At 37.5% G+C, this 18,258-nt stretch overlaps 2 long non-coding RNA genes across 2 annotated transcripts; one reads left to right on the forward strand and one right to left on the reverse strand.

The window, feature by feature from the left end:
• Positions 1–2: 2 nt before the first annotated feature.
• On the reverse strand, positions 3–5,285 carry LOC307043100. The gene is made up of 3 exons (XR_013809280.1): positions 4,936–5,285; positions 3,664–3,732; positions 3–2,346 (listed from the first exon to the last, which is right to left on the reverse strand). It is a non-coding gene; the product is annotated as an uncharacterized lncRNA (long non-coding RNA).
• A 3,516-nt stretch (positions 5,286–8,801) lies between these two features.
• On the forward strand, positions 8,802–16,310 carry LOC307043105. The gene is made up of 4 exons (XR_013809281.1): positions 8,802–9,379; positions 11,556–11,692; positions 14,019–14,482; positions 14,757–16,310. It is a non-coding gene; the product is annotated as an uncharacterized lncRNA (long non-coding RNA).
• Positions 16,311–18,258: the final 1,948 nt, after the last annotated feature.

Here is an 18,258-nt window from a genome sequence, read left to right on the forward strand (position 1 = left end):
CCACAGTTATATATATCCTTTATTTAACCAGGTAAAAGACTAATTGGATTAAAATCTCTTTTCCAAGAGTGACCTGGCCAAGAAGGGCAGCATGTACGAAGTTACAACAGATAAAACACAGACATGACAGGCAGACAAATACAGCTGCAAAACACAAATAAAATGGCACATTAGCCAGTCAATATGCAAAGTAAAACAAACTATTAAAAATCATTCAAAACTGGCAACATTTAAAACGATTTTAGGATATACGAGCACTCACATCTACCAATGGTGTCGTGTTCTCTGTCCTTTAAGATGGACCTGAATTCCCCCATAGTGATTACATCTGAGAGTTTCAGCTCCTTCTGAACATTGTTCCAAGCTGTGGGGGCAGCATATTTTAAAGCTGTTTTACCCAGTTTTGTTCTCACTGTAGGAAACAGCATCTGAATAGAATATTGGGAGCGCAGGCCATATAGACTTTCTCTTTGACACATGTATGTGCAAATGTAGGAGGGAACCAACCCAAGCAGAGATTTATAAATAACACCCAACCAATGGGAAAGTCTGCACTGAAAAAAAAGGCCGTTGGATTAACATGATTTTAATATGGAAACCGGTTGCACACATTAAAAACATGTGTACTCAAAACTATTCCATTATGTTAAAGACACACAACTATGTTATGTCAAAGAAACATGAAATTGTTATGTTCATTTGAATATTTCTTTTAATATAGGTATATTCCTTTACCCTATGTTTAACCAACATGACTTTTTTATGTTCATTTTAGGCTTTTAATATGCTCAGTATATTTAACTTGTACCTGTTAAAGCAACATGAGTTCTTTATTTAAGCTTCACTGTAAAAAGTCTGTTGGACTTAAGTAATAAAAAACATGGAGATCGGTTGCACATATTAAAATCATGTGTACTCAAAACTATTCCATTATGTTAGAGACACACAACTATGTATGTCAAAGAAACATGAAATTGTTATGTTAATGTGAATATTTCCTTTAATATAGGTATATTCATTTACCCTATGTTTAACCAACATAACTTTTTATGTTCATTTTAGGCTTTTAATATACTCAGTATATTTCATTTGTACCTGTTAAAGCCACATTAATGTTTTGTTTAAACTACATGCTATAGTTTTCTGTTTAATCTACCTAGTGCTCAAGGGGAACATAAGATTATTTATTTCATGTGAATGTCGCATGTCGTACATTCTTCTACAGGATCCATCCTAATCTCTTATATCTACAGCATTTATCATAACATTTTAAAACAAATAGCCAATAAAGACAAACACATTTCTTTGAAAAACATTCATGTATTTTTCTCAAAAAAAAAAACAATATTAACAACCACCACACATCCAGATAAGCTTTTGGTTTTTCCATCATTCAGCCCCAGGAGAATTCACAAATACATTGAAAATAAAGAAATAGAAGAAATAGAAAATGTTTGTGATGCATGTACATATACATTATTATAGCAAGGAAGCTTAAAGGAAACTATTCTCCCGACCAAAATAAAGGTTTATTGTGCCAAAGGGCAAAGAAAGGCTTATTTTTGTAACTTATTCATAGTAAACAATTAACAGGAAATGTCAAGGCCTAGCCGAAAAAAGGAAATGTTCTTGCAAATCCATTATTCAAATAGTAACCTGCTAATATGAAAGGGCACTTTAATACAAAAAAGCAATGACATTGCTTTGGAAAAATACATGGAAGTTTAATAATGGCCTGGTTTCTCACCACATATGCACTAAAGAAAGTATTACAAATAAAAACAAGAACTGACATTTTGAAGTTAGTACATTAGTACAATTAGTGCAATTAGTACATTCTGAAACACATGACAAGGGGTACATTGAAAACATGACCCCAGGAAAAACCCACATTTCTGAAACATGCAAATCAAGTTAAAAGCATGAGCAAAGGAAGTGCAAGACAGTTGTATCGATGAAAGACCAGTATGAATGCTTTAAAAGTGCACAATGGTCCATGGCAACAGCTCACTCAAATAGTTTGTTTTTAAACGCTTGGGCTTTCTTGGAGAGCATGTTGCCGTCTAGCTCCATTAACATTTGCTGGAGCACTTCGAACGTGCACTTCAGTTTAGGGGGGTCGTTCAGGTTCATTGCATACATTAGTCCAAACAGCATGGTAGCAGCTAGTGCAATGTTGTCCACATCAGTTAGTACCTGTTGGCCTTCCAGGAAAATCTGTCCTCTGGTCTCATCTGTCCTCTGGTCTCGTCTGTCCTCTGGTCTCATGGTGGAATTGTGTTTGACAACATAAAGTCCCACTGTAATCCCCCGAATGGACCGCAGAATGATGTCTTCATCTTCTGCCTGCAGAGCGCACAGTCACAAAAGGAACAGAGTGAGATCTAACAAATCAAAACATTTATATACCCATTACTCAGTCCCTGTGTTTAACAAGTACATTTGGTCAGATTTCAGTACTTTTAAGCCTCCTTGTTATCTGATATACTCCTGTCTGACCTGATAACAAATGTTTCATTTCCTGTATCCATTTTAAATTAAAAGCCCTCTAGCTTTTCAGTGTAGTCTGGCTATTAAACAAAAAACAGGGATGTTCACATACTTTAGGCTATATACTATGTGGTGTTTCAATAAATACATATTTTAACGCCCAACAAAAAAATCAAAAGGTCAAATATGACTTCTACTGACCACAAACTCTCTCATTGAGGTACACACACAGCCCCTTGAGAAGACAATCCCGCCCTAAATCGACATCATCAACCTAAGTGAAAGGGAATAATAAATAAAGAATCTATTTTGCTCAATGAAATGTGTACGCTATTGACTCGATGTATAATTTTCTTAAAATGAATTCTTACTTGAGTCATGTTTGACATAATACAGTTCAGACGCTGGCCTATCTGTCCTCCTCTATTCTCAAAAACCTTCAGAAGTTTGTCAGATAGCACATCCAGCTAAGAAAGAAATCTTGATTGGAGGGGCAGGGTTGTTATGCGCTTAAACTCCGCATTTATCAAAGAAAACAAAATATCACAGTCATAAAAATCATGAAATCATTTCATTTTCTAATTATGTTATGATTGTAGTTGTGTGCTTGCCTCAAAACGATGCAGAGAAACTAGTCCATGCATTTGTTACTTCAAGGCTAGCTTATTGTAACTCTTTATTATCAGGGTGTACCAAAAACTCAGTTAAGTTGCTTCCACTGATTCAAAATGTATTGACCAGAGCACGGAAAAGGGACCACATTACTCCTGTTTTGGCTCTATAGTGAGAATAACTTTTTATATCAAGTACGAACAACCAGGTTAGACTACATTACATTTAATTTAGTTTGCGTTTTTTTCCAAAGCGACTTAAAATAAGTATTACTTTAATATAAGAATACATATAAGAAACACCCTTATAGCCATTTCAACAAACAAAACATTATCACTTTTGTGAAGGAGGCTTTATCGCAGAAGGTTTGGCTTTTGCCTCTCACTTTCTGAATCACTTTTGCCTAATAAATCAGAAAATGTGTATATCCCTGCAATGTTTGCAGTATGTAAATGTTCTGAATAAATATTCAGAAATTGTCAGACTAATACCAGTTTTCAATTAGTTAAAGAAAAAGTTTAAGTTAGTCAAGTAAATAACACAAAACATTTGAATACTCACCATTTACTACAGAGCCTTTGGAACAATGTTCAAAGCAAGGCTGAGGTCAATCTTCTCCACACCAATTACCTATCACAGAAAAACATATTTGAAATTATTTCATTATTCACACACAAATAAAACAAAAATGTTCTGCTCCTTAAAGGCGACATTTACCATTTAATTATGTACCTTTAGGTTAATATGAACCGAATTCGGCCGAGATGGGCTCCTCCAGTGTAAAAAGCTACAGTAGCCTATACTAATGCAATGAGTACAACTTTATACGGAGCCATACACATCAGCGTTGCGAGGTCATTTCCGTTGGTTTCAATGGAGACGTACACTGCAGCAGCGCGCACCGCTCGTCATGTGACGAGGAACGACCAATCACAACCGAGAAACATCTCAACTTCCGTAAACACAAGTGTACGGGAAATATGGAAGATAAGTTCATTTCACAGCGGGTGGATCGTAACCCTTACTTGATCTGTCCGGCATGTCCCCCATATTCATGGTATGTGCACCGCTGCTAAAATGTAAAACAATCATTAATATCCTCCACTTTCCAGTATCGCTTTCCGGGACACATCCCCACACACAATATTGTGTCTCTGTTTTGATCTGTGTGTATTTATGGTATTTACATGAACACAGAGCGGATCAAAGCAGAGACATAAACACCGTTTTTTAGGGAAAACACTGAGGTCCCACAGACAATATTGTATCTTAAACAATCAACACCTTAAATGGGTAAAGATGGTCGCTTAACGTAAGGTAGGCCTACAACCTGCATCAACGCCCTTAAAAGTTGGCACAAGAGTAGACATGCAGAGCCGGACCGACGCAGTAAAGTTCTACACCACCTGACAGCAGACATGAAACAATAATTTAAAACAAGACGTAGCCCATGCAAACATGACGCAAGCTCATCCATCTGATATGACTCCCCCCTCCCCACTGAGCTCGGTTTAATGTGCATAACTTTGGGCAAGGTTCATAGTTTTAAATATTGTAAATCAAGCAACTGTCGGACGTACGCTCTACAAATACTCACAGTATAAAAAAACACGCTAAACACAAGTCAATCAATATAAACTCACCTTATGATTTCATGGCTTTATCCTAGCTAACACCAGTGAATGACAATGTTTACAAATTGACAGCTGTATTTACGTTGCTCGTTGTAACGGCAAATGTGAACTCTGCTTTTTGCAAACAATGCGTCTTGTGACGTCACCTGTAACTATGACGAACATTTGATGACATTAAATAACTTTAAATAACTTTTACCTTGTAGAGATGTTCTCGGGACAGAACCAGCTTACTCCTCCGATGCGGGAAGAACAAATGGTAGAACCCCTCCCCCCCTCCTTTGTTTAAAAAAGAAAAAGTTTCACATTTTTAAAAATAATTATATTTTGCAATTTTTTTGTGCTTTACATCTTGTCCATTAAAGTGCCATATTGTTCAGGTTCAATTACGAAACTATTAAAGTATGCGTTTGAGTCCGACCATATTAATTTGTGAATAAAATATTTGTAAATAATCATTAGAAGCTGAGTAATCGGCTGCGGAGCAAGCTGCTGACGTATGTGCTCAGTGGGCGGAGTTACAGAGATAAACATAACTTTTTTCTTATTTCTTAACATGATTGAGACTTATAGAACGTAAACCCCTCAAGATTAACATAGTTCTACATGATTGATTCATGTTTCGACGAGGAACATGAATAAATTATGTTTCATATATTAAATGCATATTTGCAAATTGAAAAACCCCACTTTCCCCTTTTTTTCAGTGTGCGAGCAGACAAAGATGGCCAATTAGCAGCAGCATATAAAGTGCAATGGTGTACCCGATATCCATATCCAGTAATAGATCGTAAGGCACAATGGTACACAGTATCCAAGCTCTTTAGGCACTGGTCAGAGGCATTCATGTATAGAAGGTCACCATAATCTAATACAGGTAAAAACGTTGCAGATATCAAATGTTTCCTTGTCTGAAAAGAGAAACAGGATTTATTTCTGTAAAAGAAACCTAATTTTATTTTTAGCTTTGAAACAACATTTTCCGTGTGTAACTTGAAAGACAAGTTATGTTCAATAAGAAGTTACTTGAAAGCTTGTTAGTTGAGGCTTCATTTTGATCATATTTTTGCTTTTAAAAGTGTTTCTGAATTGTATTATATAATTTAGAAGGAGATTACAGAGAAAGCGTTGAGGATTTGAAAAAAATAAATAAATGCAAACGGTCGGATTGGGATTGGGTGAATTGGATTAATTCCTATGAAATACGAATATGTGAATTACATTAGATGCTGGCCAGCTAACTTGCGAATGGATGGTTAACCATCAGCCCCCCTGAGGATATCTGCTGCTGTACAGTGCTGCTGTCTGTTTAGCCCCCCCACTCATTAGCTCCTCCTCTGCCAGCTCTGATCTGCAGACATTGATTGGGATCAATAATTCATGGTCGCTTAAACATTTAATGTGTGCAGCTATAATCTGTAGGGTGAATGCTCCATGTATTAAGTGTGAAACACACAGACACACAGCTCCTGGTGATTAGTTTTTTTTGTCCTAAGCTTTCAGTCAGAGTTTCACCGAGCCGCTGCTGAATATTGATGTGTCAAGTTGATTGGGAAGTTGACCCGAGAACGTGGTCACCAAGGGTTTCTCCGGCATTGATCAACCATAAGCTTCTCCGTCATCTGAAAATCTCAACTATTCATCCAGACTTCTCTTAACTTTTTGTGTAGAAAAATGCTTCGGCTGTTTCATTTTTAAACTCAAGGTTACTTTATTCCTATTTCCAGTTCTGAACTTAAAGAAAAAGAGAGAGAGAGAGAGTAGAGAGGTTATTTCCTTACCACCTTTGTTTTATTTGTGGACAAAACAGATTTTTTTCAGGGGTTATATTCAGAACATGCCTGATCGTATCAAAAATTCCAGTTTCTGCGATGTCGCCATGTTTTCCAGATGACAGGCATTACAGTCTTTTGGTTAGTAAATAACAGTATCAAACAATTAGAAAATGATGGCAGAAACTATGGAAATAAGATCTGAGTTGTAATTAACTGGAATAATAGTTTGAAGTGCCATCTCATACCTTTATCAAAAAGCTGTTTACACTACACAGGTTTGAAAAGATTTACCTTTTAATTTCTTAGGTTTTAAGACTACCAAAAGAAATAGGATAAATACTGTTATCCTCATTTTTTACAGTCCGATCCTTTGACGTCAATTGTCTTGAATCTCTACCGGATTCATACTGAAGCCTGTTTACCGTCATGCCTGTTTTAGGGCTTTAACATACAGTCTGGTGTTCATGATCTGCCTGATTTAGGATTTATGTTTGGCATGTCCTAAAATGTTCAGATTCCATGTAAAAAGGGATATTTGTCCGACACCTCTAATGGACAATTATTGCTCTTCAACTGAAATGCCGAAGTAAATGTTTTGCCAAAAAAGCATATGACTGTTCTCTGATCATCTGCACCTGCTTTATTTAGTTTTCTGTAAACCAATATTATGCACTTAAGCCCCCTTTAAGGTGAATACAGATAGGCTTTCACCAAAATAAGGCTAATACCCAAAGCTGATATTTAAACTAATTAAGCTTGTGTTACTATGGCGATCCAAAAAGAAATGTTAAAGTAAGTACATCATCTGATTTGAACAGCATCTGGAGTTCACCAGCCGTGAACAAACGCATCACTTAACATAAATCATTTTAGAGCATCATCAACTTCAAAGTATCTCGTTTGAGCTAAACCTGGTATAGCATACTACATCATTTCATCTATTTTAAGGTTCACCCGCTGTGAAGATATTACACTAGGTGGATACTAGCAGACTTAGGTTTTCCCAATTAATTTGTAGTGTATAGGCGGTAGCTAATATCTGCCACAACATGGGGGTTATCAAGCGTGGAAGAAGAAATACAATCTTTAACTCAAAGTAGCAATATTACACTACAAAAAAGCTATTGTAAAAGTACAAGAGTTTCGGCAACAACAAGTACCTTAAGTATTTAAGAACTTATAGGCAGCAAAAAGCCCCTTTCATTAAAATATTACTTTGTTATGGTTTATTATCTATACTACCATACTTGAAGCTGGCATCCGACAATCTAACCTTATAGGCACTTTTTATATACTTTTATAACATGAGTATACATACATAATGTGTGTGTGTTTATAGGATTGATTTGTGACCTGCTTGCCTTACATATTTCCCTTTTCAGATGCACATTTCTACCAAATAATTTAAGGAACCACTTTAATCTTCCTGTGACTCACCTAAGGGATCCATTCCAAATGTTTAACAGCCGTCACACGAATAATGTGATAGTCAACAGAGGCTTGAGAACATCATTTTCAGAGTTTAGATATTTGTAGATCTGTCATGTCTGGAAAGTCAAATAGTAACTTTGATGCTAAAGGGGTAGCCACATATATGATTGCTTTTGTTCACAAGCTTCACTGGCAGTAAGTGAGCAGATCCATTGAACTTTTTCCCTGAGAGACATCCTGCGCTGTATTCCACCAGGATGACTTTAATCCCACTTTGCAGTCCACAGTGACTTTATTCACTAAAAGCAGAGGCATGGAAGTCATTAGGTTGACGGATGTCCACAGGGAATCGTTATTCATCATTATCTACACTGTAAAAAAAGATCGTAATTTTACAGGAAATAACTGTAAATTTGTATAGTAATTATCATGTTTTTTTAAATAACTTGCAAAATCCTGTAAAATGACAGATATTAACTATAAATTAACAACTCAAAACATCATTTTAAGTATTTTGACAATAACAACAAATAATGTGATTTTCCTTTTTTTTTTACAGTAAATGTACTATATAATATTTAGAGTATTTTTGCACTTTCAGAAAATACATGCAGATGTACGTAAAATAAAAAGTATTATCCGTAATTAAATATGTAACTCGTAATATAAAAGTGTATTACTATTATAAGACTTTAAGATATTTCTTTTTAATTTTAAGGTAAACATAAAACTGTAAAAAAAAGCATCAAATAAAAAAAACGTAAAATGTAAGTAAAACATTTTTACATAAATCATTTTCTCAATATTCGATTGAATCCACAACAAACACAAAATATACAATGTTGAAACAAAAGTAAATAAATATGTTTTCATTAAATTCCTAACTTACTATATTGTAAACATCTACAGTTGACAACATCATTAAACAAAATAAAAAGCATAGAAAGTGGAGTAATCTCTACAGGGAGAACCAAGATTTAAAACACACACTGTTATTTACTCAACAATAAGTCACAGTTATCCTTGTTTTATTTATGTGTTCTGTTGCTGTGTTTTTTTCTCCATTGGTCGTCAATATACAGTAATAAACCTTAGTTTTACAGTATAATGTATGGTTTTCGGATTCTGGCCGACAGCCAGTGCTACGGCACTTGAAATAGAATTCAGCCAGAACACGGCAGACAAGTCAGGCATGTTTGGAATGAGTCCACAACACTCCTGATTGGTTAATATAAACGTCAACTGTCCGCGCCTCTCGTTCACATTTGAAACATCCACCGTGAGTTTGAGCGGGTCTCCTCCGGTGTCCTCCTGCTGGAGCAACAGCTATCTGTCTGTATGTTTGCTGCAGGAGTTTATGGATTAATATCGGGATCTTTTTTACACGTTAAATATGAGCATCGGGACGTCAACAAAGAACAGAAGACTTGAGATCTGGTGAGTCCTGCAACTGTAATGGAGGGAAACATGTATTTAGATAATCCTTAGTTTGTAGGGATGTAACGATATACCGAATATCGCGGTAAATAAACTTCCCGATACCGTCGTGAGACTGACAAAATCTACCACGATTTTCCCAAAAAATTAATTTCAAAAAAAATATTATTTTTTGTAAACACTTTTTTTTTTTTAAACCTTTATTTAACCAGGTGGACCCATTGAGCTCATCGATCTCTTTTTCAAGAGATACCTGTCTAACATGGCAGCAAGTAGGTTACAACATGAAAATAAAACAACAGATAACACAAAAGGACATCGTATTTACAGGGCTACATTTAAACACCTAGAGACATTGACAAGTATCAACCATATATTTATATCTCGCCCTGTCAATAAGCCTGGCGTTAGACTTTTTCGCTGTCGGTCATTTTACAGGATCATAAAATATCCGTCATAATCCCTTATTACCCGTCGGGTCTGAAAAGTTCACGATAGAGCATGCTCGTGAACTGTCAACGGGGGGTGGGGGGCGGTGTTATGCCGTGTGTGCATGCACTTCGCGGGACGCGCACAGCGTAAAGCAAGACCTCCCAGACATGTATTGATCTGTATGGCAAAGTACGGTTTGGAAACGATATCATTTCCTTTTGGAGGGCACGCATAACACGGCATAACACCAGAGCCTCGCTGCGGGGAAACGTTGGTGCTGTTCCGAGTTTGTTCTAATCTGTCAAAATGACAGACTGCTTTCAGATTTTTCCGTCATTGTTAAATAAAATATTCGGTTAACGCGACCACTGCTGTCCCAGCAACATCAGTACCAAGCGAGAGAGTTGTTTCCAGAGCAGGGGATATTGTAAATGCCCAAACATCCCAGCTTATAAATACCTGGAAATGTGGACATTCTCATATTCCTAAAAACCTGTCTGATGATGCTGAGTGAGTGACTAGTGAGTTTGAGTTGAGTTACTTGAAAAACTAAAGTGAAACTTGATTTATTTTATTGCAGGGTCTGATTATTAAATGTCCTTGTTTATTTGTGAGATGCAGTGGCATAAAGAAAATGCTTACTTTGTTTGGTACTAGTAGGTACAAAAACACTGGTTTTCTTGTTCCAGTCTGTTACTGTCACTTTGTTTTTGACACTTTAAAATACTGCTATCCTACAAAAATGCTGTAAAAATCAGATTTATTATGTAATAAAAAAACATTTTCCGAGTAAAAAAATGTTTTATTGAAAAAAAAAAATCCGATTTTTTTTCTTCTTCCCTTTATTTTTCAATATCGCGATAAATACCGTACCGTGGACTTGTTATCGCGATATTATCGTACCGTGAGTTTTTGGTATCGTTACATCCCTTTGTGAATGTTTTATTTTTTATTTAAGGTTACGTTTCTTCTTCTAGTTAGCTGAGTTTGTTCCCGTTAAGTTGGTATGCATCATTAATAGGTTGTTAAATGTTAAGAAGCCCTGAGATGCTGTTTCTTGCAAGATGTTGCGCGGGAAACCTAGCTTAGTGCTGCCCCCTCACCCTCTCGTCTCCAACACGGGAGAATTACACATAAACATGCAGCAGGGTGTCACAGTCTCGCCAAGTTTAATGTAAAGTTTCACAGCTTTCTTACAGCAGAATCTAGTTTGTTAATGTTCACTAGCCAACAGCTAGCATAGCATACAAAGCTAACCGCTAACGTTCGGCTAACTTGCTAGTTAGCTCTGCTCTATATATTACAAGCTAACATGACTAGCTAATGTCACACTGTGTGAACTAACATAGTTTTTGTATTACTACATCATACATGCTTGGTCCAAATCACAGCTAAAATTAATTATTTTTGAGAATGTATACACATACAGTAGCAAAGAAACACTCAGCCATGCATGAAATAACATAGCAAAATAATACGTGTAATGTTTGACCCATGTTGTGCCTTAGAAGTGTAGTGATAAAAACATGATTTTTATCCAAAAAGTAAGAAAGGGAAAAATTAGAATTGGTGTTGATCTAAAACAGGTTAATTGAGGAATACCTGGAATCCTGAATGGTTAAAGTAATTTATTGCAAAGATATTTACAATTAAATCAAATTCGGGTCACTTTTGACACATGTTGGTTGTATGTTGTGTAACAAAGGGTTAACATGACAGCTGTGATGTTCACTCTTTTGACCAGTGGACAGTGAGGACTATGGAAGAGAAGATGTGATGGCTTTGTGTGGAAAGTTGCTGAAGCCAGCCTGTGTCCCTCATCAGTCTCTCCAGGCAGCGCCCAGCTATTCTTCCATCTTGCAGATGGAAAGACTTTGATATGTGAGTAATAACTAACTTGTGTCTAACATAATATTGAATGTGGTTTAGTAAAGTATTTCAAAATACCCCACATTGTACAGGACAATCAGACCTTGTTCAACAAAGATCATCAGACAATTGTTTTGTCTTTGAGGTACAGCCGCAGCAGAGAGTCTGAGTTTGAAGAAAACACTAACATTTTATTTAGTGTTTTTTAATCAATCAATATTTACTGGTCTTGAATTTCCTCACTGGATTACAAAATGCTCGAATGTTATTGTACAGGGACATTATGCAGATTTAATCACCTGAAGATGAAAATATAGATTCAACGATATGTACCATTTTAAGGAAATAGACTGTTAGTGGTATTGACCAAAGCTCCGCAACTGTAGCTAGGCGCTGCTAATGAAAATCAAGTGCTACATTTGTTGGTTTTTCTTTTTTATTAAGAATTGACCAAGCATATCTTCCTCTTCGAAATCCCAGTTGTACTTCGCTAACACGCAGTGCCTGGGAGGGTGCGTTTGATTGTTCCCACCCTTACCTCATTTATGGACTAGGCCAGGGGTCTGCAACCTTTTTGACCAAAAGAGCCATTTTGCTCCTTTTTCCCCCAACATTTTTTGTCTGGAGCCGCAAAACATATTTTATAGCTTGATAGCTAATAAAGTTGTATTTATTGTTATATCAGACAAAAACTACAGTTTTTTTGCATTTATTAGGCTATTTATTACATTATATACAACTGTTAACCTCTAATAAGAAACAAAGAACTCCTATAAGGAGAATTACAAATAATACACAGGCCTACTTTAAAATTTATTAAACACAGCACTTGGGGAGTCCTCTGAACATTTGAAGGAAAAAAAAATATTATTAAAATGGGCCCACTTTGAAATAAATAAAACATATAGCTGCACCCTAAAAAGAGTTAAAGGTAGGGTAGTTAAGAATGGAGAAACCAGCTCGAGTGCGCTAGAATTTGAAAATACACAACCAGAAAAAATAGGCCTCTTCCTTCAGGCTTTCTTACAGAGTCCCTCCTCCAACACATACGAACGCGCATCATCAATGAGGCCACGAGATAAGTTTGTGCACAGATGGAACAGAGATGGAAGGCTGACAGGCAGGTAGGCCATCCAGTTATTTTAGCCGGGTCGGCTAAAATGATTGGTCGTGCTTTTTACAGCGCTACGGCTTCCAGAGATACATTTTTGTATGTATTTATTGTCAAAGCATTTAATATATTCATTGCTATCGGGACGTTAAGAGCATTCCATGGAATATAACAAGAAGTGTTTTCTGAAATAAATTACATACCCCATTGAATTATGACTGAAGATCGTCAGCTGTCTTCCTCTCCCGTGTTGTTCCTCGATACGTAAAGGCTGCAGCACCTTTGACAACTTCTCTCTAGATATCAAACATACCGGTAAACCAGCATCGTTTGCTGTGAAAACATATAACTCTGTCCACACAGAATTAAATCCTGTGTTCCTCCGGTACTTTTCGTTGATTTATCCATAGTTCGCTCATCGAGCCGGGGGTCCCCGCGCGAGTGCCTCCGAGAAAAGGCGCTCGCGCCTCCAAGAAAAGGCGCTCGCGCGGGACCGTAGCAGGATGTGACACATATTTTAGTTGACCTCATTAAAACTGTTTTGTTTTTTATTTATGTGTCACAGTATCACCTCAAAATACAAGATACGAAACATTTTCAACCGTGCAACAAAATATAAATAGTCCTACAAATACTTTTATTTTATTTCCTTCTTATTTTTGTCTAAGCTCAAGGGAGCCAGAGCAGAGGGCTTAAAGGGCCGCATGCGGCCCGTGGGCCGCGGGTTGCCAACCCCTGGACTAGGCCATGTTAGACAATCAATCGAGTGGTTAGTTTTAGGGTAAGCTCCATTGTTTTATTTTTTATGTATTCACTTTAAGAAAAAGGGATTTCAGAAACAAGTCTCACAAGTTTGTCTCGAGGTAAAATTAACAAAAGCTAACTGTTGTTAGACTATGTTCCCCCCTTCTAAACTTATGAAATAATCAATGCCCTTGGGATGCTCTCAATAACGTGTGTGTGTGTGTGTGTGTGTGTGTGTGTGTGTGTGTGTGTGTGTGTGTGTGTGTGTGTGTGTGTGTGTGTGTGTGTGTGTGTGTGTGTGTGTGTGTGTGTGTGTGTGTGTGTGTGTGTGTGTGTGTGTGTGTGTGTGTGTGTGTGTGTGTGTGTGTGTGTGTGTGTGTGTAATGTCCATCATACAAGATGTAGGGGATCTATTGGCAGCTGCTGATAATAACATCCATCATTATGGTTTACTAATAGTTATCACTTCACTTCCTCCTCCAGCACCTGGACACAGCAGGAACCTACGCCAGGATCCTGTTTTGGACTTCAGCTCTGCCTTCAACACAACCCTCTGGCTGGAGGCTGCGCTCCATCAGGACCAAAACCTCTCTCCATCAGGAGCAGAACCTCTCTCCATCAGGACAAGAACCTCTCTCCATCAGGACCAAAACCTCTCCATCAGGACCAAAACCTCTCTCCATCAGGACCAAAATCTCTCTCCATCAGGACCAAAACCTCTCTCTATCAGGACTAGAACCTCTCTCCATCAGGACCAACACATCTCTCCATCAGGACCAACACCTCTCTCCATCAGGACCAGAACCTCTCTCCATCAGGACCAGAACCTCTCCATCAGGACCAAAACTTCTCGCCATCTCTACAGGGCCCGCCCCCCCCCCCCCCCACTGACACTTTACCTCAGCCACAACGCAGACTATGCATTACATAATGGAGATCACAGGATGGTAAATAATGACATGTTTAAATATTGCTTACTGCACATATTTTATATTCTATCATTTATTTCATTCTATTTCTATTTAAATTACTGCTTTATTTTATTGCTATCTTACTATATTTTTATTACAGTGTTCTTAATATAGTTGGCTATCTGTGTACCTTTTTTTATTTTTATTTTTTATTTGTATGTATGCACCACGACACCGAGTCAAATTCCTCGTACGTGTGAACCCACCTGGCAATAAACCCGTTTCTGATTCTGATCTTTTTGTCCTCTAGGTTGCACTGCCACGTCTACTGTAGCGCAGAATGGACAGAGGAAACATGATTGGGCCTCAAGTTTTTTGCAGCCAATATACATTCTCCTACAAACTTGGGATAGGAGGGTGAGTGAACAAGTTATCCATTGGTTGGAACCTACATCTCCATCTTTAGACGTACTAAATCCTGCACACTGCTCCTTCAAATGGACAATGTGAACATATGTTGCCATTTTGCAATTTCTGTTATTTTCTGTTGAGAATGTTTCAAAGTAATAAAAATTAAACTTACTTTTTGTTTCTACTGTTTATAAGTATGGTGTTTAAATATGAAATCTTGTGGGCCATCTAAGCTAATTTACAGATGGCCCTGAGCCCAATAGAGATTGGCCTGAAAAATGCGCGCGGACGAAATGGCACGAAGGGTTTGGGGGGCCTCCCCCTCGAACATTTAGATTTTTCCAGGTCTTACTGTAGATGCTGTCTGGTGCATTCTCTAGACTGAATTATAAGATGAACCACCACAATATTATATTGTACAATTTCAATTGTATTCTTCATTTCACTTGTTTGTTTGCTCTTGTTTGCTCGCTTGCATGCCCTGCATAGCTATAAGAAATACTTAAGTTGTTGGTCAAGACACTTTCCATCTGATGAAGGCAAATGCCTTCCCAGATGTAAAAAAGTAGAAAACATTACATTCAGTTATAACTGCCAAAACAAACATTATTTACACTATTATGGCCCCTGTTAAAAATGTTTGTAATGTTATCTACTGTAAGTTGGTCGAATGAATGCTTCCTCATCCGGAAGCTGACCGAGCAGACCCGAGCAGCAGTCGAGAGGAGCCGAGCGCATCCGCGAAGCACACAAAATGGTGACGTCGGAGTTCCCGTTAGCCGGCAAATCTAAATCTCTTCGGTCAAAATAATTTGCCTTTAGCGCAATACCGCTTCAGTTGCGCCACTTATGTGACAGACAAGAAGAGTATGTGACAGACAATAATAGTCAATTCTAATGTCTAACACGTAATGTGGAGAAAGAGATGTCCTGTCTGGCTTGATTGTGCGTTGATCTGTTGGTAATGCCTCTGGGTTCCGGTGGGCATGTAAACAAATGCATAATGCTGCGCTATAATTTGTGGCCTCAGCCGGTTGCATAGCGACACTTATTGTTTAGGTGTCTTTTAATAAGCAGGTAGTCATATCATTAGCTAGAACTAGCTGGATCTGATCGATATGGACATAAACGCGAGTGAAGTCTAATCTGACGGGAGAGAGAGATCAGCTGATGCTGACGAGTCGACACGCAGCTCTGCATGATCACATGCAGCGGTGAGCGGACAAAACACACACTTCAGGTTAGAATATCACACGTAGCTATTTTAATTACCTCTCAAACCACCTAAACTAGTTATAGATATGTTTAGTTTTACTGTCGGGTCACTCATTACTGGATCCGCGAGCTGCATGATACTGGCATAATAGATTGCCCGATCGGGCAACCAGCAGGTGAGGCTCCATTGCCCGAGCTAAATACTAGATGGCCCCGGGCCATCGGGCAGTCCTTAATGTCGAGCCCTGGAAATGCTGTATTCATTATTTGTACTATAATTCTACAAATATTTTTATATTTTAAGTTTTCAGAGTAATTGTTTCCTACTGAACATTTTGTGATTTTATTGAACCTGTTTGATTGGAAAATGTTATAAAAAGCTGTAAAATAACAGTATTCTAGCTGTAGAACTTTAGGTTCTGTATTTATTTTAGTGTTTGATCATACAAATCTAATACAAAAAATGTAAAAAACAGTTTTTCTCATCAGAACTTTGTTTAAGGTATTTGAATGTAACATTTTAAGACAATGGATTTTGAAAAGAGAGGAAAGTTTCTTCTAAAATCTTTAAGGACAATTTCTGTATATTAAGTGCTTTTGCACCTTATTTCAGTTAAAGTATTTTACTTTAATTTTTATGGTTTTTATTTGGCAGCCACTGCTGCCAGTCAGTTGACCGTTTTTTTACGGGTTTTTTGCCCGTATAAGTATTAGTGCTGTACTTTTATTAAAGGTTATTGATTGTAAAAAGAGGGGATAAATCCGTAAAATTTGAGTATTTGCACGTAGAAGTATTAGTGCCGTACTTTTATTAAAGGTTATTGACTGTAAAAAGAGAGGATAAATCTGTAAAATTACAGTATTTTCCTGTAAAATCTTTAAGGACAATTCCCTTAAATTAATGGCTTTTTCACTTTATTTCAGTTAAAGTATTTTACTTTAATTTAAGGGTTTTTGTTTGGCAGCCGCTGCTGCCAGTACTTTGAACGTTTTTTTACAGTGTACCGTATGGTAAAGTATTATTCAGTCACCGTGGCTCGGAGGTGTCGGGAGAATTAAAAGCTTCCTTTTTCGTTCAAACACCAGAAGTTGTTTATTTCTTCTCATAAGCGGAGAGCATGGGCCCTTTTAATCTTTCATCACCATCGGTATCAGATTCAAGGTTTTTTTTTTTTGTGGAAGACTTTATCATTCATCTGGAATTTCATCCAATCAGGATCGTATTCATATTTAATAGTGTTCATGTAAAATTCCCTCACAGGCACTCTGAGAGAAATTGATAAAAAAGCGCCGACAATCTGGCAGGCTTCTTTTAACGCAACTGGTGCCATATGAAAGAGTTTTGAAAGTGCATGTATTTTGCACGAGTGTGTGTTTAAATAATAGTTGCATTGGAAATGTTTTTCATCTTCCCTCTGACATCTCTTGCTGAGGGAGATGAGAGGAGCTGACACACCAAATTAAAAATATCTCTCAATAGCTCTCACACATTCACTGCAACCAAAGAGACCGCGCGCGCACACACACACACACACACACACACACACACACACACACACACACACACACACACACACACACACACACACACACACACACACACACACACACACACACACACACACACACACACACACACACACACACACTTTAACACCCAGCCTACTGCAGAAGACTCTCTTTTTGTGCCTCTCTCATCCTTCTCATTTTCTCCTCTTGTGCATAAGGAAGCATACTTACAATCTGTAGTTGTGCACTTTAAAAATACATTAAAGCAGCAGTAAAGAGGTGTCAAGGACAGCTTTAAAGCTTTTCTTTCAGGTTTCTTTTTTATTTTCTGATTGTTAACATGCGGAAATCATGTAAAAATGTAAGAATAAATCCATTAAGCTATGCACAGCAATTATATAGACAATGTGGTTCATGAGCTCTTTTGGCTGCTGTAGGAATATCAGTGTTTTATGCATGAGAGCTGGGTTCTGTGTTCATCTAAGCCTGTCCTCCACAGGAGAACCAGAGAGCTAATTGTGTTTGTATGAATGGCAGCAAGCAGGTTTATTCATGAATACAAACAACAGTGCAGCAGCAGTGGATCGCCCCGGTGGAGGGCTCCTATTCATGAATGTGCTGAAGATCCCAGTCTGCTAAAGTCCCATTTATCTGTCTCTGTGTCTCCCTGCCAACTG

This window comes from Notothenia rossii (assembly GCF_949606895.1).
Source record: "Notothenia rossii genome assembly, chromosome: 1".
Lineage (NCBI taxonomy): Eukaryota > Metazoa > Chordata > Actinopteri > Perciformes > Nototheniidae > Notothenia > Notothenia rossii.